The sequence below is a fragment of the Pan troglodytes genome, chromosome 3 (genome assembly GCF_028858775.2).
Source record: "Pan troglodytes isolate AG18354 chromosome 3, NHGRI_mPanTro3-v2.0_pri, whole genome shotgun sequence".
NCBI classification, from domain to species: Eukaryota; Metazoa; Chordata; class Mammalia; order Primates; family Hominidae; genus Pan; species Pan troglodytes.
This window is the reverse complement of record NC_072401.2, coordinates 182,733,344-182,759,924: the sequence shown is the minus strand read 5'-3', so window position 1 is coordinate 182,759,924 and position 26,581 is coordinate 182,733,344. Positions and strand designations below refer to the sequence as shown.

The 26,581-nt window shown below is 35.3% G+C and overlaps 1 protein-coding gene and 1 long non-coding RNA gene across 20 annotated transcripts in view; one reads left to right on the top strand and one right to left on the bottom strand.

Moving 5' to 3' along the window:
- Nucleotides 1-23,566, top strand: part of LOC742938 (uncharacterized) — a 96,868-nt gene extending 73,302 nt beyond the window's left edge. The window contains exon 3 of the long non-coding RNA XR_169542.4: nucleotides 21,785-23,566. This is a non-coding gene — a long non-coding RNA (uncharacterized LOC742938). The remainder of the gene's footprint in view (nucleotides 1-21,784) is intronic.
- TENM3 (teneurin transmembrane protein 3) overlaps nucleotides 1-26,581 on the bottom strand; it is a 2,732,592-nt gene that overhangs the window by 1,703,293 nt on the left and 1,002,718 nt on the right. The gene's annotated exons all lie outside the window — the stretch shown is intronic.

Sequence of the window (26,581 nt, the reverse complement as noted above, 5' to 3'; positions counted from 1 at the left end):
AGGCAACAACAAAGGAATTTATTTGGTTTCTAATACAGTATGTAATTCTAAAATCTTGTTGGGTGAGTGGTGCTGCTGTGCCTTAACATTAGCAATAAATAGAGACAATTTCATTTTGGGATATTTTTAACTATGCTGTCATGATGTTGATATTATTCTTTAAATATGTACTTCTTAGGACAGGGAGGTTATTTTTGCAGCTTCCTCTAAATTTTTCTTTACTCTTGGAAAATAAGCATTATTTATACATAAAATGTTAAACAACATTCACCAATAAAAGAATGTTTTATAATTATCATTCACTAATCCATTACTTCTTCAGGATCATATATTATATCCGTGCAAGATTTTTGAGGATCTCTTAGTAGTATGGCGCATACTTATTCTTTTAACAGCCTGCTTAATGATTTGCAGTCATATCACAGAATGCCACAGTTCTCAGAAGTTTGTAATAACAGAGCAGATGGCCCTAATTATGTAAGCAACGTGCAGCAAGAGTTCAAAAGGAATCCAGAATACTTCCTATACAGCATATATATGTGTGTGTGTGTGAATGTGTGTGTGCATGCAGAAAATAGTGTAGAAAAATATATGTACATATATAAATGTACCCATGTCATATATATGTAAATGAGTGCAATAAATACACATACACACTTACATAGACATATTTGCTCTAGACTGTTTTCTGTGTAACAAATCCTTCAGGTTTGAAATATATTAAATAGAGCAGTATGCTCTGTAATGTAGGAATAGATTGCAAAAATAATTTTTAAACTTAGTATTCCCCTGTTTGGATGGTGCTCTGATATCTTGGAGTACCACATCAAAAGAGAAAGGAAGTCTTATTTGCATTCTTTCTATAGCTAATCATTTACCATTTTAGGAGAAGACAATGTCATAAATTTAATACACATTTTCATTTCCCAGTTAATTATTTAATACACACTTCCATTTCCCAATTTTGTAGAATGAAAACACTTGAACCATTTGAAATTAACTTTTACTCTGAGATCCTTTTCTTGCAAAAGCTATTGTTAATACTGTTTGTAATGAATGTATTACATTTTATACTATCTCTGGATTTTAAACTGTAATCACTCAAAAATTGACTCCCACATACTCATTCTAGCAGCCCCAAAATATTTTAAAGAATGATATTTTTTAATTAAAGCAAAGGAAGAGACACAAAATCACAGAGTGGCACATCCTACTGCAATCAGGCACTTAACAGTTTGACTTCAGTTTCTCCTACTTAAACCCTGTTCCTGCAAGTAGTATCCCCAAATGCCCAGTACAATGAGGAGATTATTTAAATTTGTAACAGATGAATGAAGCACTGAAGAAGCTGTATAAACTAATATTCAAATTGTAATTTATATGTATTTAAAATAGCTTAAGGTGTATTAAGGTGTATGTTATAAACTACAATAAATGTTAATAAATTATTAATGGTGCATTCTGACAAGAGTTAAAGATGGGCTTGATTCAAATAGAATTCCTGCAGGGGAAAATATGCACATTTTATTTTATGATTTAAATTCTGTAGAGAACACAGTTTGATATGCAACACTTCAGAGAATTACAAACTCTAGAAACAATCAACTTTCATCCTAAATGGTAGAAATTAATACAGATGTTATTTTCAATTAAATTTGAAGCATTTTTATAGGCAGAAAAAATAATTATGGAAATTATGAACCTTAAAATACTTGTAATCCACAGAAGATGATGTTTTAAATTGCAATCAACCTGTCATAGTAATTTCCCTCTTTAAAAATATATGTTAAGAAAGCAATTTTGGTTCAGAAAGTCAGTTTTCAGCTCTTTGTAATTTTTTTTCCAAATTAAAGCTTGTAAGATTGATGATTTACAGGTCAAAATGTGAAGGTTCATAAAATACTCAAACTCTTTGGGGAAGAATTAAAGCATCACAACTGAATAAAAAAGTTAAGGAAAAAAATAGTTAACACCGCAGAAAGCAAATAGTTGGCTAGACAAGAAAATTAAAAACATACACTCCTATCAATGGTGAACTATGACATTCTTTGATGTTCATAGAGAACATCAAAATGCTGTGTTATCATAGACTTCATGTGGAAATGCACTTATTTACCATGTGGATTGTATAAAAATTTGCATACAAAAAATGTTGTCTTATAAATACCTCTAAAACATTTACAGCAGTTACCAGGCAAACGTACCTTAAAATACTGTTACATTTGCCTCTGGCTCTATTAAAACTGAGGCTAAAACAAAGCCATTCACAACAGACAGTGCGTTTTAGTCATGAGGGAGAGCTGTGCACCTTTAGTGAGATGAGGGTTCAACAAGCTCACGTCATAGAATCCTGTGGTCTCCATTCTCCAGAACAAGACAATAAAAAAATCTCATATTCGTTTCCAGTTCTCAGCAGCTGAACCTCAACATGGAGTCTGAAACTTAGCATGGGGAAAATTAAATACTGATATCTGGCCAGATTTTCATTGACTGTTTTTGAAATAGTGGGTAAAATGTGCATGAACCATAGGTATTTAGAGAGAGCCTGCATGCTTCATAGTAAAGGATGTTATTACTTTTATACCAAACCGGATTGTTTTATACTTTGAATTTATTGGAAGTTATCTTCAGATACTAAGACATACAACACATGGGGTGTTTAATATCTAAGCCAAGCACGCCAGGGCTTTGGAACAAATGCTCTGAAATGCAATGTAAGTTCAAGATGTTTTAGCAGGTGGGCCATTGTGCCTCATTTAACTTCCCTTAAATCCTTGAAATAGGCAGACAATAAAACAGTGATTGCCTTAATTACTTTATTGTGTACGGTAAATTAAAATGAAATAGATAAATTTGGGTGCTCAACAAAAAAATCTCTGGCTGCTTAGTTGTTGGCCATTTCTGGATGTTTGCTAGAGCAAACAATAAAAAATTCATTTCACTAAGTAGCTAATTTCATTTGACCTACCTACATCTATATTTATATATGCACATTCAAATTTATTTTTTTGAAAAGTTCTTTTAGGGAACTATTCTTCTCTCAGTGTTTTACATTTTCTGTCTCCATAGAATGATCAAAATAATCTGGAAATGCAAAACAAAAATATTACATAGTAATATTTCATTTCCATACCATTCTTAATGTTTGTGGAGAGGGCCTGTATGTAGTAATACTATTGAGGTACAGATACTCTGTAAACAAGGCTTTGTGTGATTGCCAGTGACTCGGTTTATAGTCATATTATAATAAGATGGAAACTGGAATACAAAAGTAAGTTGCTCCTTTAGATCTATAAGCCTCGGCCTTGGTGCAGCTGTGGCTTATGAAAGGTCCATGAATGGAGAAAAGCGTTGTGAGCTGGTGTACATTGTGTATACGTCACTGCATCATTTACAATTGGCCCCTCGCTAGGTATTTTGACTGGCCAATATGTTCCTTAATCTATAGTTAAAGTTTAAAAAACCTATTTAGGCTTTTTGTTTCATACCAGTATTGCTCTTATATAAGGCTACATAAGGTAAAAACTGTTTCAGAAACAGAATCTTTCAGCACAGAATGCAATAAAACTTACAAAAGACAATGTTCCATAATAATAAACTTATATTCTATTTTCAGCTACTTTTGTTCAACTAGAGAGCTTATATGTTGCTTTTTATTTGAAGATAAAAAATATTCTAGCCTGGGAGCAGTGGCTCACACTTGTTATCTCAACATTTTGGGACACTGAAGTGGGAGAATTGCTTAAGGCCAGGAGTTCGAGATCAGCCTGGGCAACATAGTGACTCTCTCTCTCTCTCTATATACACATATGTATATACATATCTATATCTATACATATCTGTATCTATATATAGAGTCACTAATATATTTCAATTGTGTATATATATACAATTGAATACATATATATATACACACACACACACACCTATCTATCTATACATAGGTAGAAAGAGAGAGAGAGAAACCAAAGATCTCTCTCTCTCTGTATTTAGAAAACCCCAAAGACAGCTGTCACAAGCAAACAAATATCTATGTCCTGAAACAGGTCCCTGTTAGGGAAAGCCCTGTGCTAGCTGGAATGAGGTCTGATGGACCACCCAGTTTCAAGGCTGAGTGAGTCATTCTTTCAAAAACAAACCCTTAAAAATAAAATACATTTGTATAAAGGCCTTGTGCTACCCTAACTGCAGAAATTTAAAATGCAATCACTGTTAGGGAAAGCCCTGTGCTAGAAGAAGTCAATGTTTATTTACTTTTATTATGACCCATTATCTTTACCAAATAACTTTTATTATAAAGAGCCCATGTAAAGCACAGATTTCTTGGAAAGTAAATTACAAAAAGTACCAGCAGAATAAAATATTAGATAGAAAATTACCAAACTCTATCATTTTCAGTATTATATAGGTTATATATAAAATGTTATATATAAAAATACATATTATGAAAAATGTCAGAAAATTACCAAACTCCATCTTTTTCAGTTATTATATAGGTTATATATTATTTATGTATTATATAGGTTATATATTATATTCTGTTATTATATGTGATATAGCTAGATACACAGGAATATATTCATTTATTTTTCATCATCTCTCCAGTGACTTGTCCTTCTAACTATGATTCTACTGTCTGTCACCATGAGTACAGGTCTGTATTTCCTGGCTCCTTACTATCAGTCTTTTCAACAAGTCATTATTCAAATGAATGAATGAACCGATGTACACCAAAATACTAGACTATATATATTCTATCTCTCTGTACTTAGGATCTCTCTATATATGTATATATGTATACACACACACATATATCTATATCTATCTATTCTGTGTATATATCCACCATGCCCAGCCAATTATGGTGGGGATATATAAACATATAAATATACATATATTTATATGTTTATATATTTTATATATTTATATTTATATATTTTCTCTATATATAGAGACAGAGGGAAAGAGACAATATATATATGTATATACTAGTATAATGCATTTTATAATATTGTGCTTAAAAATAATTGTATATATTTATAGGTATCTGAAAGTTACCTTAAATAGCTAGTTGAAAAGAATAACAATAGACGAATATTGCGTTTCTTGGTGCTAAAAGAGTTTTTTTTATATATGTTGCAGTAATTTGTGCAACAGACATATAGGCATGCAATGTTTATGAGTTTTTTGTCTTTAAATTATGTCATCCTGAATTATTTGAATAACCATAAAAGAATAAATAAAATGCAGTATAACTTACTGATGGAGCTCTCCCACTTAATAAACCTCACTAACCCGCTGGAGATAAAATAAAAAATATATAATTCTGCTAAAACAGGAAAAGTCACAACAGAAACTGAGAAATGTCTGAATCAAACTCAAACTAAGTTTCCTCTTTCCAACTGGAGAGACATATTCGGTGTTCACTTGGAAAATGCGTAGAACCAGAGATCAGCTAGGTCTATATCACAACTGAAAACGATGGAGTTTGGTAATTTTCTACCTAACATTTTATTCTGCTGGTACTTTTTGTAATTTACTTTCCAATATATCTATGTTTTACACGGGCTCTTTATAATAAAAGCCATTTGGTAAAGACAATGGGTCATAATAAAAGTAAATAGACATTTACGTCTTCTAGTAATCAAAATAATACTGAATATCTTCATTTATTTATCATCATCTTTCCTGTGACTTATCCTTCTAACCATGATTCTAGTGTCTTTCACAGTGAGTACAGGTCTGTATTTCTTGAGTTTCTTACTGTCTATCAGCCTTTTCAACAAGTTGTTATCAAATGAATGAATGAATCAATGTATACCAGATAGACTGTTTTTTATATATATATATAAAACATTATATATTATATATATAAAACATTATATATTATATATTATATAAAACATTATATATTATATATAATATATAAAACATTATATATTATATATAATATATAAAACATTATATATTATATATAATATATAAAACATTATATATTATATATTATATATAAAACATTATATATTATATATAAAACATTATATTATATATTATATATAAAACATTATATTATATATTATATATAAAACATTATATTATATATTATATATAAAACATTATATTATATATTATATATAAAACATTATATTATATATAATATATAAAATATTATATATAAAACATTATATATATAATATATATAATTTATATATTATATATATAAATTATATATATTATATATAAATTATATATATTATATATAAAACATTATATATATATAAAATATTATATATATATATATAAAACACATATATTTGTTTAAAATTATTGTTAATCTTCAGTAATTCCAAGACTGGACATTTTAACTTCTGTCTTTTTCACAATAATCATCAAGATTAAAATAATTTTGAACTTAGAGGCCAACGCAGGCCGATCACTTGAGGTCAAGAGTTTGAGACCAGCCTGGCAAACATGGTGAAACCCCATCTCTACTAAAAAATACAAAATTAGCTAGGAATGGTGGCGGGTGCCTGTAATTCTAGCTACTTGGGAGGCTGTGGCATGAGAATCACTTGAACGCGGGAAGTGGAGGTTGCAGTGAGCCGAGATCACACCCCACTGCACTCCAGACTGGGCGACAGAGCGAGACTCCATCTCAAAAAAAAAAAAAGGATGTAGTGGAAAGGAAAGTACTTTGAACTGTGAGTAGAGGATCCTGCATTTTAGTTTATACTTTCTCTGGCCCTGTAATCTTGGACAGATCACTGAACTTGTCTAATCTTTAGTATCTTTACCCATTTTTAGAAAAGAAAAAAAAATATAGCAATAATTATTAATGTACTTCTGCTTCTTAAACTCTAATAAATTAAGTAAAATTTTACCTAATATGAATTATTCCGAAGCCCTTTTCAGAAATAAAGCATTAGTAAATTCATTGCTTTATTGGTTCAGCAAGAATTTGAGAAGGCCTACCCTACCCTGGGCCCTGGTTTTATATCTCTTCTAAATCAAAAGTAGGGGAAAGGGCTAGACACTGACTCCTTTGCACCCATTGTATTCATGTTACTCCAAATCCTAAGGAACATGTCATTCCACTAGATATTGCTACCACCGTCACCTTACTTAAGGGAAGCCAGGTGAGAGATGCATGTACTGCACCACACGTTCTGGTTTCAGGGATGAAGTATGTTCTGTGCAGATCTGTGAAACAAGTGGTTTAACTGTGACACAGGTAAGTCAGGGTTTGCAGTCGCTGACCCTATCAATAAGTCAGTCAAATTAAAACTGATGTTGAATTCCTTGTTTCATTTTATACAGCCAATCTGATTTTAATAATTGGCTGGAACTCCAAAAATATTAAAACACCATCACAAAATGGTAAACGTTTAGAAACCTTTTAGGTTGAGATGAAATGCTGTTTTACTAAAATAAAAAAAAATTGATGGTAATAATGCTGAAAACAGTAAACAATCAGTCTTAAAGTCTCCAATATCTTTGTTATGGGATAACAGACTTGTTCTCTTTGGTCAGGTTAAACCCTCACATGTCCTGCAGATGAGCGATTGTATAATTCTAATACTTCAGATTTCATTAAAATGAGTATACAAGGAATAGCCAATAAATTGGGTGGGGAGGAATTAGGAACCTTGACAAGTCTGGTTTTAAGATGGAGAATAAACTTATCTCACACAGATTTGCTGTACATTTATTCTTGAGTGTATTTGCAATATAAAATGAACTTTTAAACCCTTAAAAGAAATGATTACAAAATCATGAAGTTACATAGCTCAGTAAGGTCACCTCACTTCACTGCATGGCTAGAAGGTGTCATGTATCATTGCCCTTAATCACAAACCAGACTCCACTGCATTCTGTGGTTTGCTCATAGGTCAGGCCTGTCATACACCTGATGTGGGATTCTTCTCCAGCACAGATGCATTCTATTTTATATTAATAAAATAACCCTGCCTAATAATAATAATGTAGTACACAGATGCTCTAAGGAATTAAATGAACTGCTTATTGGTATACTCAGAACTCAAAGCATTTCAATGTACAGCTTTTCATTTGCCCTGTAACAATTTGTTATTTCCAAACACCTCATTCTCTGCAGTAGCACTTTAAAACACATTTATAACGAAATCCTGAGAAGGTAATTCATCAAATTGCAGTGTGAATTGGAAGAGGTTTTATAGCAGTTTTATTGGAAAGAAGACGTTCAAAAAACCAAAATGAGTAGTATGTTCCAAAAAAAATCAACTTTCCTGCAAAAGAAATCTCAAAGCTCTTTAAAAACAATTGACTAAGCAAATGAGAAGGACACTGTCTGATGAGCTGTGGCTCACTCCAGGCCCCAGACGGTCAAAATGGCCCCACTGTGAGAATTGCAGCCTGCTGATGTGGGCATCAGGGTATAAATAAAATCCAGGGATTTCTGAAAGGGTTTGGCCTCTTTCTTATGTTTCATTATTTATTTAACAAATGTTCAAATGTAGACTACACATCCCTTGGCCACAATTTTCCATAGATTAGCTTTTAATTTTCAGCCAGTGGTCTTACCTACTGCTGGTCTTAATATTGAAAGTAAACAGTGATTCTGATTGGAATGAAATGCTATGGCAGTAGTTCATACTGGGATCACTTTCTGCAGATGTTTTCATTTTATTTTCTGTTTACTCAACCTTGCAGAGAAGCCAATATTAGTAACATACATGATATAATTCAAGATTTTTTTTTGACTGCAGAAACCATTTGAAAGGGTATCAAATTACATTGAAGGTTACATTTATATAGCAAAATTCCATGGCCAATTTATGCAAAATGAAGGGAAATGGTTAGCCTATATGTTTCATGAGGTATTTGCGTAACCACTCTCCATGTTTTAAGAAAATAACACTATGACTGTATTTATATATATGGTTACCAGGGAATTTAATGTTAATGACTAAATCTGTACTTATTTTAAATTCTAGGAGAACTCAAATTCTACCATTTGCAGAATAAACTCATTTAAAGTATGTGTTACTGGCAGATTTATAAACACTTACATTTTTCTGATATGTTATTTTTCCACACTGTCATATTTCCACAAATTTCAAAATACAATGTCTATAGAAAATATTCGACTCTCTACCAAAAACGTCCAAAGTCCAAAATACAGTATTCCACAGCATACAACACTGAAGTGCAATCATATAGAAGAAAAAAATCAACGCTTTAGTAAGCATACAGAGTTTGATTTCATTCCTATATTTTACTCCCATTATGGAGGTGCTTTTATGATTTTATGGCAAAGAAATTAAATAGTTTCATGCCACTAACAATCTTTAAAATCATATTTTGTTATTTGTGTGAAATTTTTATCTAAACCAATAAGCTCTCCAATAAAGAGAAACTATATATGTATGGGTGTGTGTGTGTGTGTGTGTGTGAGAGAGAGAGAGAGAGAGAGAGAGAGAGAGAAACAAAGCAAGAATAAAATATTTTCTTCTGTGACTAGCTGTGAGTATTAACATTCACCTCAATATTTTTTCCTAAAGATCCACAACCAAGAAGATAATAACATAGAATTCATACTGACTTCTTAAAGATGCTCATTATTAAACCTACTATTTAAGCTGATTTACAAAGTTGTATTTTCACAAACATGTTAAAAACAACGTAAAAGCAAGACTATTTTCACATTCTCCGTTAGAAACACAAGCAGTAAGCTTTTTTTCTTAAGTGTCTTTTTAACGAATAATTTTCTTTCATTTTTTTTTTCTTTTTTAGCAGACAGCATTTACGTGAATTTTATTCTGGAGTTCAGATAATTTTCTCTTTCTTAATAGGTCACTAGTCAAAGGCCATTTGAAACACTAGCGAATGAATAATGTTCCTTCTAAATCTCTCTTTTGAGATTATTAACTGTTTACTTATGAGTATAGATTACCTTTGTAATATTTCAGGACTCATTTAGCCCACTTTCCATTTAAAAACATCCATCATTGTTTTCAAAGTACTATGATAGCATCGTGATTCAATTTACAATTTTAAATAGTGTTATTTTCACACTTTTTCACCAAAAGTACTCAAAGACATAAAGAGAGCTAAACAATTCATCAATTGCCTATGTCCATAATGATACAGTGATTATTCCAACTCTCTCATTTTTTCTAGTTGATATCATTGTACACTAGTTCAGCTGTGTACAGAAAAAATGCACATCATATCTTTCTCCATTAGCAAACACTGCACAAAAAGGGTTACAGTTTATCTTTGTGAAGATTTCTCTTAGGAGCTTTTAAAAAAGTGTGAGCCTAGGCAGAAATGCATATAGTTATGATGTCTGCGTTCATATTTGTAGCAAGATTCTTTTTAATGTACCTATTAGTGTGAGCTAAACAGTTTGAATGTTGAAAGGAAGTGGCATGCAATTGATGTATAGTTCAACAGTCAATGGAATGCAGAGCTCATTAAATAGAATACATTTTATATCGCATCTTGAGTTGCAGATAGTTCTGAAACCTCGGTGCTTACATATTTCCAACATAACTATGCTAGTTAAAAATAAAGAATTACGTCTACACAAAATCTTTACTCTCCTTCACGTAACTCACCACTCATTAAAATGTGGGCAACTGAAACTTTGCATTCGGCCTGAACATAATGTGATGATTTTATTTAAGGGAGAAATTTGACTGATTTACAGTAGTTACAAATTATAATCGTGTTTAATGAGCGCAAATTATCTTCTAAAAGATGCGACATTACCGCAGATTCTGTGGTGCCAACATTTCTACCCAAACACAGAGGAAAGGGATTGTTCAAAGTTGGCCCCAGGGGGAGTAAATTGGGTTCTTGCCTAGGGCACATATTTTGGAGTAGGCATGGAATTCAAGCACTTACTATAGGTATTGCTGTCCGTTTCATCTAATCACCTGCGGCTGTCTTTGCAGAGCTTCCAGGAGGCTGCAAGACTTCATGCTTAGAAGCTTCATCAAGACATCCTGACATGAGCTGGATATAGGGCGCCTCAGGGCAGCCTTGAAGCGGAGTGAAGGTTATTGTGGCTAAATGAATAAAGCTAGACAGAAAAACTGTCGGCAGCTTATATAAGGAGCAAGGTGATTCTTGGTGGTTTCAGGCATAAAATTTTTAGGGGAAGTGGTCGCACAGACATAGGATTAGGTGTCTCAAATCTAAGCTGACTTTTTCTCCCACAATTGCTGTATTTATTTTTGCACTTAACAGTGTGGCAATATTCATCTATAAATTAATCTATTACTTATTACATATTCATGGATATTACATATCTACTGAAACAGGAAATTTCCCTTGGCTCCTTCGTGGGCGGGAACTGGAATGCGAGTGCTGGAGCTAGCCAGCTGCTTTGGCACTGGCAGGGGCAAACTCCATTCACTTGAGCCCTCTGTGCTCAACCCCTGGCAGCAGGGAGTATGCAGGTGAGCAGGTGCAGGAGCCAGGGAGAGCGCTTTTGGGTGCTGGCAGAAACGAACTCCATAGTGGCCTCGTGGCAGCATCCAGGGGGTGCCCATGACCCCTGAAGTCCCAGAATGCACGTTACAATGCTCTTTTAGCTCTGCCATGTCCATGGACAGCTAAAGTGTTAACAGCTCAGTGGGCCCTCTGCCTTTTTGTGTGAGGTGGCTACTTTCTGCCAGCAAGGGCAGAGGGTCAGTGTAGAGCCTTTTGCATCCACACCCGTGGTACTCGAGCTCTCGTTCGGTGTCCAGGAAAAATCAGGTTGCACAAATAAATTGAAGGGTGGTGAATGCAGAGGATTTTATTGCTGATGGAAGTGGCTCTCAGCAGGAAGGGGAGCTGGAAAGGAGATGGAGTGGGAAGGTGATCTTCCCCTGAAGTTTAGCGGTTTCCAGCCAGACTCTTATCCGAAGTCACGCTGTCAAGCTGTCCCTCTGAAGGCAAGCTACTTCTCTCCAACATCCAACCATAGTCTCTGACATCCATCTTCTTCTCCTCTTCTCCTCTCTCTGCCAGCAGAGCCTGGGGTTTTTATGGGCACAGGATGCGGGATGGGCTGGACCATGGGTCGTTTTGGAAAAGGCAACATTCAAGTGGGAAAACAGGAATGTATGTTCTCACTTTGGGCTGCGGTTCCAGGCTGGAGTGTAGGGCCTAGAATTTCCCTGCCTCCTGTCCCTATCACTATTGTATCTTACATATTCATGGATCCTAGGATCATGTATCCATGTAATCCAGTACAGAACCAATCTAATCCAGAACATTCACTGAAATTATTACCCTGTTACTGATTTCAGTCTTAAAACAGGGGGCAGGTAATACATGTCATTTTTAAGTGGTTATTTTAATGAAAACATGCACTGAATTGGGAATTACTATGTAAAATTTCTGCCACTTTTAGAATTCCAACAAATACAATAAATAAAACACAACGACTTAATGTAATAAAATCACTATGAGATAAGTTATCACAGGGAAATAACTAATACTCAAAATGCAAAGAAAATTTTTGATTTTTTTCCAATGCTTTCGCATCTGACCTTTAGTCCTTTAGTACCAATTTAATAGGTTCAAAGTAACACACACACACACACACACACACACACACACACACAAAGATAACGGTGACTTATTTCTTATCCCATAGCTCAGGGATCAGCTTTTGTAAACTTGGAGAAGGAAACTCTCTGTGGGCTTACACAGAGTTAAAGGTCTTGTAAAGCTGTTTTAAAAGGAACTTTGAAACTAACCATTCACAAAGCCAAGAAATGCAAGAAGTTTCTTTGTAAAATAGGTGTAGAAGTGTATTGGAGATGACAGTTGTACAGGATTCCAGCTTGAGGAAAGCAGTTCTCCCCTGGAGCTAAGCATACATTTTTGTTGCTTTTGGGGAAAAAAAAAAGAGAGATGGGGATAAAAGAGGTGCTATTGTACCTGATCTACACTGACTGAGCTGTTTTAGGGCTCAACAGAAAGTTAAACTTACTATGGTGTGTTTCCCCCGCCAACACTTTTATTTCTGTTTCTTAGGTAAATCAGAAATACAGAGTCATCTTTTCTTTCTGTTCCCTCTACCACTGAATTACTCTTTCTAATAATTACTATGGTTTAACAGAAGGAATTAATTAGACCAGATAAAACTACCAATTTCAGAGGTTATCATTTTTTTTGACATGAGGAAAGAGGTTGGTAAGGCATTGAAAATACAAACGTTTAGCATCATAGTTTCTTGTAATAATGACTCACATATTTAACATTACTCAAAAATATTCCAGGAAAAAATATATTACTATTCACTCTTTCAATCAAACAGAAAGATCTGAATTTTGACAAATGCCAATGGCCTTAAGTGTTAGACTGTGACTTTTTGTTGAAAATTACTTACGTATTTGAAAAATTATAGAGCCTAACAATCATACAGAAAAATAGTAAAAACTAATGTTAGCGACAGGCTAGGCACTTTATTAGGTATTTTCCACATATGACTTTATTAAATTCTCATAACGACCCTTTGAGATAGGCAATATTTATTACAGTATCTGCTTTTAAAAGATGAAAAATCTTGATCTCAATGAAGTGGAGTACTTGCAAGTGGCTTTGAAGAAATGCACATTGTGCAAACTTTTTGTGAAATTTCAAACGGCAGAACACTATCACCAATTATGCATCAGGTTAAAATAAAACAACAACAACAACAAAAAGACTCACTGGGATTTAAATATTCTGAAACACGGGAGGGAGGGAGAAGGCAGGTGTCACTTTCGGAAAATGTAAGCAGAAATTAGGTAAGGAATGTAATAAGCATTACAATTAGCAACACTGGATTCAACATGCAAGTGCCATCAAAAAACAAATAATTTCTTAGTTAAATATAAATTATATTAGAATATTAAAAAAAGATATCAAAATTCAGCAAGTATTTTGTAATACCTTTAGAAATGTAGATAGGTAACAGACACGTTTACAAATACAACAAAGCTCAGGTTGTTAATGTTAACCAGTTACAGGGCCAAGCACTGCACATACCAACACCACTTCATACGTTAGCAAAATATCCCAGGGAGAGATACTAGGTGCAATCAACAACTAATAACGAGCAAGGGAGAAAGAGAAGCAAGTGGAGGAGGAGGAGAGGAAAGAGAAAACATGGCAGTTATGCTCTGCATATGCACACGCATGAGCCTGTGTGACCAGGGTGCTTTTAGAGACAGAGAGAAACTAAACCACCAGAAAGGGCAGAACGACTCTTCCAGAATTAATGGGTAACAATAAAAGCTAATCTGTAGAAAGACAGCTGCGTAATACGAACTCAAGGACGAAAGTATCCTTTAGTGGCTGTATAAAAGTATTTGTGAGGGCCGGGTGCGGTGGTTCACGCCTGTAATCCCAGCACTTTGGGAGGCCGAGGTTGGCAGATCACGAGGTCAGGAGATCAAGACCATCCTAGCTAACATGGTGAAAACCCATCACTACTAAAAATACAAAAACTTAGCCAGGCGTGGTAGCACATGCCTGTAGTCCCACCTACTCGGGAGACTGAGGCAGGAGAATAGCTTGAGGGAGAGGTTGCAGTGAGCCGAGACTGCGCCACTGCACTCCAGCCTGGGTGACAGAGCGAGACTCCGTCTCAAAAAAAAAAAAAAAAAAGTATTTGTGAGACGTTAGACATAGATAACAAATGAGAATACAACTTTTGTTTTATTAGAGCAATGGGAAGTATACAAGAAATGTTTTAAGAGTATACATTCACCACGCGGTTTTACCTCTTCTGCTTCATTTGAATAAAACAGCAGCCACATTAACACCTGTGAAATTGATTTTTTAAATTATGAAAATTATAAACATTTATACGATCACTAAATTAGAATGATCCCCAAAATTTCAGTGACAAATATAAGTAAATATAAAAAGAAAGGTGTGAGAAGCTCAGTTCACGTCTTATGTGCAAAATACATTAACTACGATTCATTGTATTGATTCCTGTCTTAATATACACAACAGTGATCTCAGCATTCATTCTGCTCAAGTAATTACTACCAATCAGGAGTCTGGCAAAAATAAGATGATCATATATAGACACATCTGGGCATCCCTTTTTGTGATTAGCAAAAGAGCTCATAACTTAATGGATTCATCAGCCTGCGTTAAGTCCACAGGAGTTGTGTTCACTCTCTAACATCCAAGAGGAGCCAGCTAAGTGCTTTTACTTTGGTGTTACTCATGAAAAAGAGATAATTAATGAACCGATTTGCCCAGCATGTTAAAAACAAAGACCACAAAAAATTCCTCAGATCTCTGCTTCTTACCACTTGATTATGTTTTATCATGAAAGTGATAACACATAAGATTGTCTTCATGCGAATTCAAAATTCACTGATTGTTTTCTACAACCATTAAAGTATAACAAAATGTTTGGTGCAGATAGACATATTACATTACAACTTTAAAATAGAATATTATTTACATCATCATTTGTCACAAAGTGAAAAGATGCATATTGTCAATGAGTTTTCAAGAATCCGTTTTTCTTTTATAAAGCTGCTGTGAACCATGAACTTAATCTTTAAAGATGTTTCAGTGGTAATCTGCTACAGTCTCAATGTTTGTCCCCTCCCTGGAACCCCCCAGATTTCATGTGTTGAAATCCTAACTCTCAAGGTGATTGTGTTAAGAGGTGGCGCATTTGGGAGGGTGATTAGGTCTTTAGAGGCCCTCCTAAATGAGATTACTGCTTTCATAAAAGAGCCCCAAGAAGCTCTATCACCCCTTCTACTGAGGACACAGCTAAAAGGCACTGTCTGTGAACCGGGAAGTGGGTCCTCTACTGGATACTAAACTTGGATTTCCCAGGTCCAGAACTGTGAGAAATAAATTTATGCTTATTTATAAGCCACACAGTTTATGGTATTTTGTTATAGCAGTCACAAATGGACTAAGAAATACACCATCATACCTCCTTTTCATTTTAAAAATTTTATTTATTATTATTATTTGTTATAGAGACAGGGTCTAGCTGTGTTTCCCAAGCTGGAGTGCAGTGGCATGATCATAGCTCACTACAATCTCCTGGGCTCAAGTGATCATCCTGCCTCAGCCTTCCAAGTGGCTAGGACTAAAGGTGGGCCTCGCCACCTTGCCTATATAATTCACCATCATCCTTCTTCATGTTTTATATACCACACAAAATCAAATCAGGTAAATTAAAGAAAAGTCTAATGGGAGATCGTTCTTCAACACCTCAAAAGGCAGTGCTTATACAGCAAAAGATATGGTCATTAGACCAATTGAACTTGGGTTCAAAATTTGGCTCCACACTTTGGCAATCTTGAGCAAGTGAATGTAAGTTTATTCAGTTTTTCTTAAAATTTAAGAAATACTATGTTATTTCTTAATTATAAAATAAAAAGAAATAATATATACATCTCATTCATTTAGCATTCAACGAATGCTAACATCTAGCATGTGCCAAGACACAATTATTGACACAGTTTTGAACATGGCAAAACCCAGCCTCATGGAACTTATGATGTCGGGGAGAGGGACTGCATGTATATGTGTGTGTGTGTGTGTGTGTGTGTGTATATATATGTGTATATATATGTATATACACATACACATATATATACTGCATGTGTATATATACACACATAATTTGCATATTTATAATGTTAGAGATGAATGTAATGAAGAAGTCAGTGATGAGAGTGATGGTATTCATGGGTGTTGCAAACTATGTTTAAATTCTCTACAAATATTAATATTTTTTGTGTTTTCTTTTATCCTTTCCTTTTCATTTCTCTCTTCCAAGGCTTGTAACTGAGATTAAATACACACACATGCACACCCACAAGCTGGATGCTGACTGTGACTATTTCAGTGGGTTTCACTGTATTTTAAGAGTATTCTCCTTAGGCTAATTTTGTTCCTCTGTAAATATGTTGCCATTCTATTTATTGTAGCTCAAGCATATTGAGTTTAAAAGCATACTCTAGTTTTATATCCCCCTTTCCATGTTTACTGATACTTCTCCCTCAATATTTTAGTGTGTGTATGTGAAGGTGTGTCGTTTGTGATTTTTATAAATTAGTTGAATTTTGCACAAGAGAATTAACTTTTGCTTCTTAAACAATATTTCCTGTTCTATTAACGTCATTTTCTTTCTCTTAAGCAACAATACTTATCTTTCACCATGGTCCTCTTAATTTTTTTTCCAAATTTTATCTTTGCTTTTTTAAAACTGTTATTGATGACATCAACCACAATTCTTAATCACCTGAGTTTGCCAATGTTAGAAGCCAACATTGAGTTGATATAATTATAAGAAAAATCCAAACAAAATATCACTCATTTCAAACTTCACCATTGTGAAGATTAAATTTTATATATATATAAAATATATATTTATATATATATATATAATTAGAACACAGCGGGGCACATTATAGGTGCTCAATAAATCTTAATTAGCATCTTTTCTCTACTATCTGAGCTCTTGCAATAGCTTTCCAACTTGGTTTTCCAACTCCTAACTATCACAGGTCACCTCTCTAAAATATGAATGTAGTCTTATTACCTCCTTTAATGTTTCTTTATCATTTTATCATAGAACACAAAGCCCTTAGCTGGAGAGTCACTTACAGGTGAAACTATTGCCACCCTCACTGCGCATTTCCAGTGGTGATAATGCTGTATTACAAATTATCTATTCATTTTATCTCCCTCATTACACTGTGAGCTACTCATAACAGGGAACAAAATTCATTCGCTTAGTAGGTATTCAGTAAACATTTGGTAAATGAGGGGCCAGTTGATTGATTGGAATGAGTCAAATATGTGCCAACTTCTGGTTGCAGGGCAGACATGAACTTAAAAAAAAAAAGTTTTGAACAACCTGTTTCGTCGAAAGTCTCTTTTGCCCAAAATTACTTGTTTAAACAGCATATTTTCTTGAAATACTTTGGTAGTTTAAGGTGTGTTTGCTCTAACTTTGGTAGTTTAAGGTGTGTAGCTATCTTTCATAGCTTCGTGCAGGAGTGTTTTTTTGTTTGTTTTTGTTTTTGTTTTTTGACAGAGTCTCTCTCTGTCGCCCAGGCTGGAGTGCAGCAGCGCGATCTCAGCTCACTGCAAGCTCCACCTCCCGGGTTCACGCCATTCTCCTGCCTCAGCCTCCCAAGTAGCTGGGACTACAGGCGCCCGCCACCACGCCCGGCTAATTTTTGTATCTTTAGTAGAGACGGGGTTTCACCGTGTTATCCAGAATGTTCTCCATCTCCTGACCTTGTGATCCGCCCGCCTCGGCCTCCCAAAGTGCTGGGATTACAGGCGTAAGCCACCCCGCCCGGTCGAACTTTTTTTTTGAGACGAAGTCTTGCTCTGTCGCCGAGGCTGGAGTGGAGTGTCTCAATCATGACTCACTGAAGCCTCCACCTCCTGGGTTCAAACAAGTCTACTACTGCCTTAGCCTCCCAAGTAGCTGGGATTACAGTTGCACACCAGCACGGCTGGCTAATTTTTATATTTTTAGTAGAGACAGGGTTTCACCATGTTAGCCGGGCTGGTCTCAAACTCCTGACCTCAAATGATCTGCCCGTCTCGGACTCCCAAAGTGCTGGGATTATAGGTGTGAGCCACCACACTCGGCAGCAGAAGTCATTTTTAACAAGCATTATCATCCTGCTTCCCTCACCTCTCCCTATTCTCCTAATAGATACACAGCCTTCAAAAGCACATACAAAATTTTTCCCAAGTGCTGCTTTGCCACATTCTCATTTAATTTACACTTCTTCCCTTATGAAGAGCAAAATCCTCACACCGGCATTTAAATACTTTCCCAGCATGGTGCTCTGTTTTCTTGAGATTGTGATCTGCTATGACCCTCAACTCCAGGGTTTCGTCACTAGCGACTGTCTGCCCTAAGTACACCTTGCTCATGCTTTCCTCCAATGTCTGATGTGTGCTATTGCTCATGCATTGGTAGGGCAGATGTGAGGCCGGGCCACCCATATCTTCCTTCAAGTAAGGACTTGCTCCCTATCCATGGTCAATATGATCAGCGACCGTCTCCAGGTCTCAAAAACTTCAGGGACAGCCTCAGCTGCAGAAGGCCAACTAGGCCAAGGTCAAGTCCTTTACACTCCTGGTGATCAACCCAGGAAGAGTCTGAAGATCCACTTTGGCCTGATTCAAGATGCTATGATGGGACATGCAGGTGCCTGACATCTTGCTGGGTTGGCTGAGGCTTTGTCAGGCTCCTACCATGGTTTGACTCCTCCCACTGCCCAATCTTAAGTGTACATTCCAAATAAACATCCTGAGCCCCAAACCCCATCTAAGCCTCTGCTTCCAGAGAACCCAACTGACAACAAGTGGTCTTCTATATCTTCTCTTCTGCCTGCATCATCCATCAGTTAATAGCCAAATCATTTTCCAGGTCTCTCTTGACCGATATGGCCCAAGTTGAACCTATTCTAGTCTACCCTTTACAAGCGCTTCCTACCTTCCAATTCATTTTGAAAAAGTTTCTTTTATTCTTAGTAACCTCTCTCTCTCTCTCCATCTGTGTGTGTGTGTGTGTGTGTGTGTGTGTGTGTGTCTTTCACTTATCAACTGAAGCTGTTCTATTAACTTCCTAGAGTTGGGGTCAACTCATTCTTTTCCTTTCTATCCATAGCATGAAATATACTTCTAAGGAAGAAGTACCTAACATTTACTGAATGGAAAGTAACATATTTTAGAGAACACATACATTGATGATTTCTATTTGGTTCCCCCCACTTTTGTATCAGTCATATCTAAGATAATTTGGTTAATCTTAATTTGAAAAAGAAAGAGCAACTTTATATATTTTTTACTATATACAATTTGAGTGATGCATTTTTCTGGAACTTTGATAAGGGAAAACATTTAGAGTTTAGAACTATTTTACATTCTTGTTTCAATATTTGCATATAAACTGAAGCATGATTTTTAAAACCTCAGAACCAGGGGTAAAATGAAATGTCTATTAATGTGAAATCAGCACTAAATAATGTACTAAAATGAAATCTAAACAAAACACCAGCAAACACATCAATATCTCCAAATTATATTTAACAGAATCGATTCTGTTTGGTTGTGATGCGGTAAGTCAAATTCAGGGCTATAATCAAAGTATGTGTTAAGTTACTAGAGAAAGATATTTCAGGTGGCTGTTATTATGAATAAGAAAGGTACACTTAACTGCCAAGTAATAAATCTCACCCTCAACGAGATGAGATGGCTCACTAATTGCTTCTAACAGAAACAAGCAACTTTTTTCTTTGCTATTTCTATGAAAACGTGGAAGATTAAGGGAAATCTTTATTTAGATGTTTGATTCTCGCTCAATTCCTTTAAGGTTTTCAGTTAAATCTAGAAATTGTGATGTAAGTTGGTATATATTGAAACCTTAAAAAAAGTTTGCAAGAATCCTGGCTTCTACATATGTACATGAAATTAAATTAAAAACCTCTTGAAAATAATATAAATGTGCGTTCTCAGAAATGAAAATCTACTTCAACTCCCTACATGTCCTTCTGTTGATTAGAACACTACTGTGCTTCAGCTGTGAGAAGTTTCTTTTATTCTTTTTAGAGCTGAAACGCACGCACACACACATGCTTTTTGTCCTTGAAACTCTGTCTCTGATTGCATGTTGTTGAGGAAATAGGAAGTTTTTGGCATTTTAAAAACTGTTGCCTTTTTTCTTCCTTGCTATTTAGAATAGTGTGATATTTGCATTAAACCTTCCTCCTTTTAAGATTAGTAAACTAATGTATAATTTTAATCCTTTGGATACCACTTTCTTTCATGGAAAAATAGGTTTTTGTCTGAGATATATAGTTTGCAGATAACCTGTGTGTTCGTTTCTTTCTATAAAATACTCTTACTTCAAGGCAAAGTAAGCTTAAAAATGCGCTTAATGGAATAACTGATTAGCTGTTGGTCGTTCTATGGCAGAACTGCATTTGTATTGGTAATCACTTATTCACACACAAAATTAAAGCTTAGACTAGAATCTGAAAGCTGTGATGAAAAGCCCACCTCAGACAATCTTTCGAGCATACAGAAGAAAAATTTATTTGTTCTCCATTGACACTTTGTCTTTGGAAAAGGAGTAAGGGTCCAGAAATAAGCTAAAAGAATAAATATATTTGATATAGTATTCTATGTAAGAGACTCTCAAAAGATAGATATTTTTGCTATCTTCACAAACAGTATACCATGTTTTCTAAAATACTTTACCTGAATGTTGTAGTCCAGAGGAAGGAGAATTTCCCCTGAGATAAGAGCAAACACACTCTTTGAAAGTAATCCCAGGTAGGAGGATTAGAAAGATAACTTGAAGCTTCATTTCTTTTATCTTATCACATCTTTGCTCCCTCACAGGAGTATAAGTGATAAATTCTGTTTAAAATAACACCATATTGGAGCTGCACAAACTAAAGCAAAACTTCTGCCCAACCTGTTTTGGGCAACAGGGAAAGAGAGACTGTCCCTCACTCACTCTTGGGAAGTTTATATTATATAGGAGACTGACACGCCCTGTTTTTTTTTAGACTATGTGCTTGAACCCGGAAAGAGTGGGGCACAGCCAATTTGAAGTGGGTGATTTGAATGCTTTAGCAGAGCAAAGATGTGTTTCATTGTAAATCATACCAGGAAAGATACAATAATTCCACAATAGCAAGGATTTTTCAGAATGTTAAGACTTAGCATTAAGGTAGGAGAGGGTGGTTAAAAGATGCCTCTCATCCTTCATGCTCAGTATTCTCTTCTTTAGAAAGAGCAGCAACTGGATGGCACAGAATGAGTTCTGACGTTTACATCAGAAGATGGCCCTGAACCGGAGCCAAAGCTGGCCGAGGAGCTGGGGGAGATTCTGAGACTCACACTTTCATTTGTGAAGTGAGATGCTGACTCTATTGTTGGTTTTGTTTGGGGGTTTGATGCTCAAATAAAGCAATACACACGAGGAAATTTGCTGACATTGTATTAAAAAACAAAGTTAATGTATGATGATGCCGTAGAGTGATTCATGAATGGCATTATGAATATTTTAAAAACACAAAAGGAATTAAAAGAGTATACTTGGATGTTAATGAAAATAAAATTTCATTGAGAACAAGAATCTTGGTAAACATCAGTTGATATTAAAAGTTTATTGCTTTTAAAGGAGTCTGAAATGTTCTTTTGTCAAGGTTAATGCATTAAAATGGATTAAAATCTAGACAACACAAATTTTAATGTGTGATTATTTTATAAGCTCTAGGTTGAAATAATTTTTATCTACATGGGAAAACTGAATAGATTATAAAAAATTGTTTAAAAGAAAAATTTCAGATGTCAAATATGTGGGAAACTTAATGTCATTTTATTAACTAGAGATAGAAAATGAGGTACATTAGTCTTAGAGAGTATTTAGAGCAGTTAATTGCTAAGTCACCAAAACAATCTATTCTACAATGACCTTACTTTTAAAGTAGTTCCATGGCATGAACTCAAGGACATTACTGCAGCAAGGTTCTTAACAAATCAGTCATATTCATTGCATTTAATAATCTATTAGGGGCCTTCACTAGAGCGAACAACCAGCATTTCTTTTAAACTCTTCCATAATTCAGATTTTATCAATGTGGACTAACCCTGTGGTCAATTAAATCTGAAGTAGTGCAGTTTTTATGTTTTCTGAATATATTGGGCCTGAAAGCAAATATTATTTTATGATATGTTAATAACACAAGGAATTTTACCAGTAATATTTAGTGGAGCATAAAGGTACCTAAGGCTCTGTCTATTTGCACAGTAGTAGAACGGATTTAAGAATGATTCCAACCATAACTCTTAGTCAAACACATTAGCACAGTCCATTTACATAGTAGAATGCTCAGTACAGACCTAAGAATATTCTTTAAAGTTACAGTTGGAATATTTCTCCAAAATGTCCTTATAAATGTGTATACATGCCAAGTCTGAAGTACGAATTACAAATTATAATGTGGCTCTAATTTGTTATCATCTGAAAAAAAAAATCTAATTTGTAACAGAAGCAAAGTTTTGTTTCAATCTAAACTCCTGAGGACCAATTCAAAAGAATGAGAAGCTTATTGTTTCCCTGAAATTATTGACCATACATTTTAAAACATCAAAATATTCTGAAAAATGTCTGTAGTGGTCTCAACATCTTATTTAGTTTAGAATCTTGGCAGACAAGCATAAGTGCCAAAATGTTCCAGATGACCAGTTAGAATGCAGGGGATCCATAGAATTACTCTCAATGATGCAAAGTACAAATAAATCCCTACAAAATAAAAAGAAATTTATTCCTTTTATTTGTAGCTTATGGATACCTGAATGCTGTTTTACTTTGCTTCCTAGTTTCTTTTTCCTTGTGTAACTTCATACAGTCAGAATATGAACTCATTTTCTATTTTCTGTGTGATTCTTTCATTAAGATCAAGATCTCTCTTTTTTTTGTTCAAAACTTGCATGCTGCTATCCATAGTTAAGCAATTGATAAATGTAACTTTTACAAGATTATTATAGTATCAAAAATGTAAATCAATTTTTGCTCTAAATTATTATAAATATCCCTACTTAGCCTCTGGTAATCTTCTGCTCTCATGTTTACAGAGACAAGGATCTAAAGACTTTTAAGAGTTTTGATGAATGTATGAAATTAAAGTAACTTAAATTTAATTTATTTTAATTTAAATGTCATCATGGACACAGCCATTGGCTTATTTCTGGCAGTGAGTTCAAAATGAAAAACCTTTGAGAAAATAATATTTAAAGGAGAAGTATCATGCTCCATGAATTTAAAGATCAAACTGTATTGCATCCAATGTTGTTTTAGATATTAAGTAGTATAATGTGGGATTATACCACATATTGCATTACTCAAATCTTAAGGAAAAAAAGGTTGCTATCTAAAATGTGAATATAAGATAAGTATGTTTTTCTTGGGGGAGAGGATAAACCTGTAAGATCAGCATTACATTGAATCTAAAAAAAAACAAATAGAAAAACTTACTTGGAGATTGTTTGAATCTTATTTTAAGCATGTCTTTCCGTGCTTATAACAAGCATATCTTTTTCATTACATTGTTTCATTATTTAAAACAAAACAAAACAAAACAAAAAAACCGCCTAAGTTCCTGGCAATCTCCTTCTGTTTAAAGAAAATCCCCTAGGAGGTGTGGACAGAACTTAAAAGTCAGTCAATTGCTTCTTAATTCAGATGTAGAGAGAGGATAGGGCATAGTGAGGAACAGGCTTCAAAAGGAACCAAAGCATGAAAGAAAGTCACCTTGTTAGCTGACAGAGAAGTGTGCTTGCCTTGGGGATGGAAGCTTTCTTGAATATTCCTGTTTTAAATGGACACTGTAAACCACACCATCATTACCTATAGGTAGGTCCTAGATGAATCTATCCAAGATTTGTCAGACAAATGACAGGATTGCTGGACTTGCTTTTTCTTTGGTCACAAAAACCAGATAAGTGAAACATGTACATTTTTTGCTGATTCAAATACTACGATAGAAACTGGCCTTAAAGGGGTCAGGAAACAAACAGAGGACCTTAAGTGACAAATACACTCCTGCTTGCTTTTCCAGTTTCTCTGTATGCTCCCATGTTACAATGGAAATCAAAACCTGTTCACTGAATTTTCTTTTAAAAGTACATTAGGAAGAAATGTGGATATTTGTCTTCAAGCCTCAATTAAACATTCAGATTCCCACAAATTTAAACCATTTTATATATCAACCTCACTTTTAAACAATTAAACAATGTTAATTGTTAATATACTGTACTTGTTTGAGAATTTTGTAGTTTATTTTATAAGTTATATATAACCTTCCTGCTTTTTGAAAATTTCCACTATGCTGGACTCAATAGTCATGATGTTCTAAGAAAGGAAACTTGGAGTCACATATTACTTGCCCTTCAAGTCGTACCTTTAATTACATGATTTACCAAGTCATACCAATATTTTTCTACGTGGTTCATATATGCTCTGGTCTATGTCGATCAAGGTTACTCAACGGCCTCATCTTTTTTCTCCTATATTACTACCGTTATTTTCTCATCTGATTTTCCTTACTTTTCCTCATTGCCCTCCTTCCCTACCAGTTTCTACCAAACCTTACCTTACTATGTGGTTTCAGCATCTTGAAGATTGTTTGCTTCCTCAAGACAGGGTTATTCCACCAAATAACTTAGAAGGAGACAGAGGCACAGAGGCAGGGAAAGAAAAAGGGGAGAAAGAAGGAGAGGGAGAAAGAGGCAGAGGGGGAGAGGGAGAGAGGGGGAGAGAGGGAGAGGGGGAGAGGGGGAGAGGGGGAGAGGGGGAGAGGGGGAGAGGGGGAGAGGGAGAGGGGGGGAGAGGGGGAGAGGGAGAGGGGGAGAGGGAGAGGGGGGGAGAGGGAGAGAGGGGGAGAGAGGGGGGGGAGAGGGAGAGGGAGAGAGAGAGAGAGCGCAAAAAGAACATTCTAATTTAAGTCCTGCTACAACAGAGGCAAGCCTGGTGGTGAGGAAGAGCCTACGTGGGGCGTGGGGGCAGGGACAATTAACTTTGTTTTGCTTTGAAAATTTATGAGAAGTAACAGCTAAACGATGATTTGAACAACAGGGTAGATTTAGCAAGATATTCCCTCCTTTGGCAATATGTAGTGATGTGGCGAAAAGCTTGTCTAGACACTGGAAGGCTCAGATGAGAACGTAAGTGTTTGTGGATTTCCAAGAGTTTCATGTGGCCAAACCTAAGAGAGCGCAAGGGAGGATGGATCAGGGCTGGCGAGGCTGGGGTCAGAGCAAGGGAGCAGATGATGACACCCCGTTCTGAAATGGTGGAAAGGGGTAAGAGAAAAGTAGATGAATTCAAGGGAGATAAATTGTCTAGGTGTGACTTTTTGAATATGTAGTGTTAGGTGGGTGAGGGTGATTCCCAGGGCTCTGCCCAGGGCTCTGCCCAGGGCACTTAAGTGAATGAATAGTAAGTAGCAACTTTCCCTGATTTAGATAAGCCAGAGGGAAGAAAAGGATGGGAGTGGGGTGGGGAAGATGTTCCAACTCAAAGGATATCTCTTCATCACTTCTGAGTTTGCCTCTCTTTTTCCTTAAAATTCTTTCAGGCAGAGAGCTTCCCATTATCCTGCCAAAATATCCGCTCCTTCAAGTTGCTTGCTACTTCTGCTATTGTTAGACATATATTCTTACTGTCTCCCATGTGAAGAAATAAGCAATAGAGACCAAATTCCTTAGAGAAAGTAATTTTCTTTTTTTAAAAATTTTATTATTATTATACTTTCAGTTTTAGGGTACATGTGCACAACGTGCAGGTTTGTTACATATGTATACATGTGCCATGTTGGTGTGCTGCACCCATTAACTCGTCATTTAGCATTAGGTATATCTCCTAATGCTATCCCTCCCCCCTCCCCCCACCCCACAACAGGCCCCGGTGTGTGATGTTCCCCTTCCTGTGTCCATGTGTTCTCATTGTTCAATTCCCACCTATGAGTGAGAACATGCGGTGTTTGGAGAAAGTAATTTTCAACTTGAAACCTGGAAACTCTTA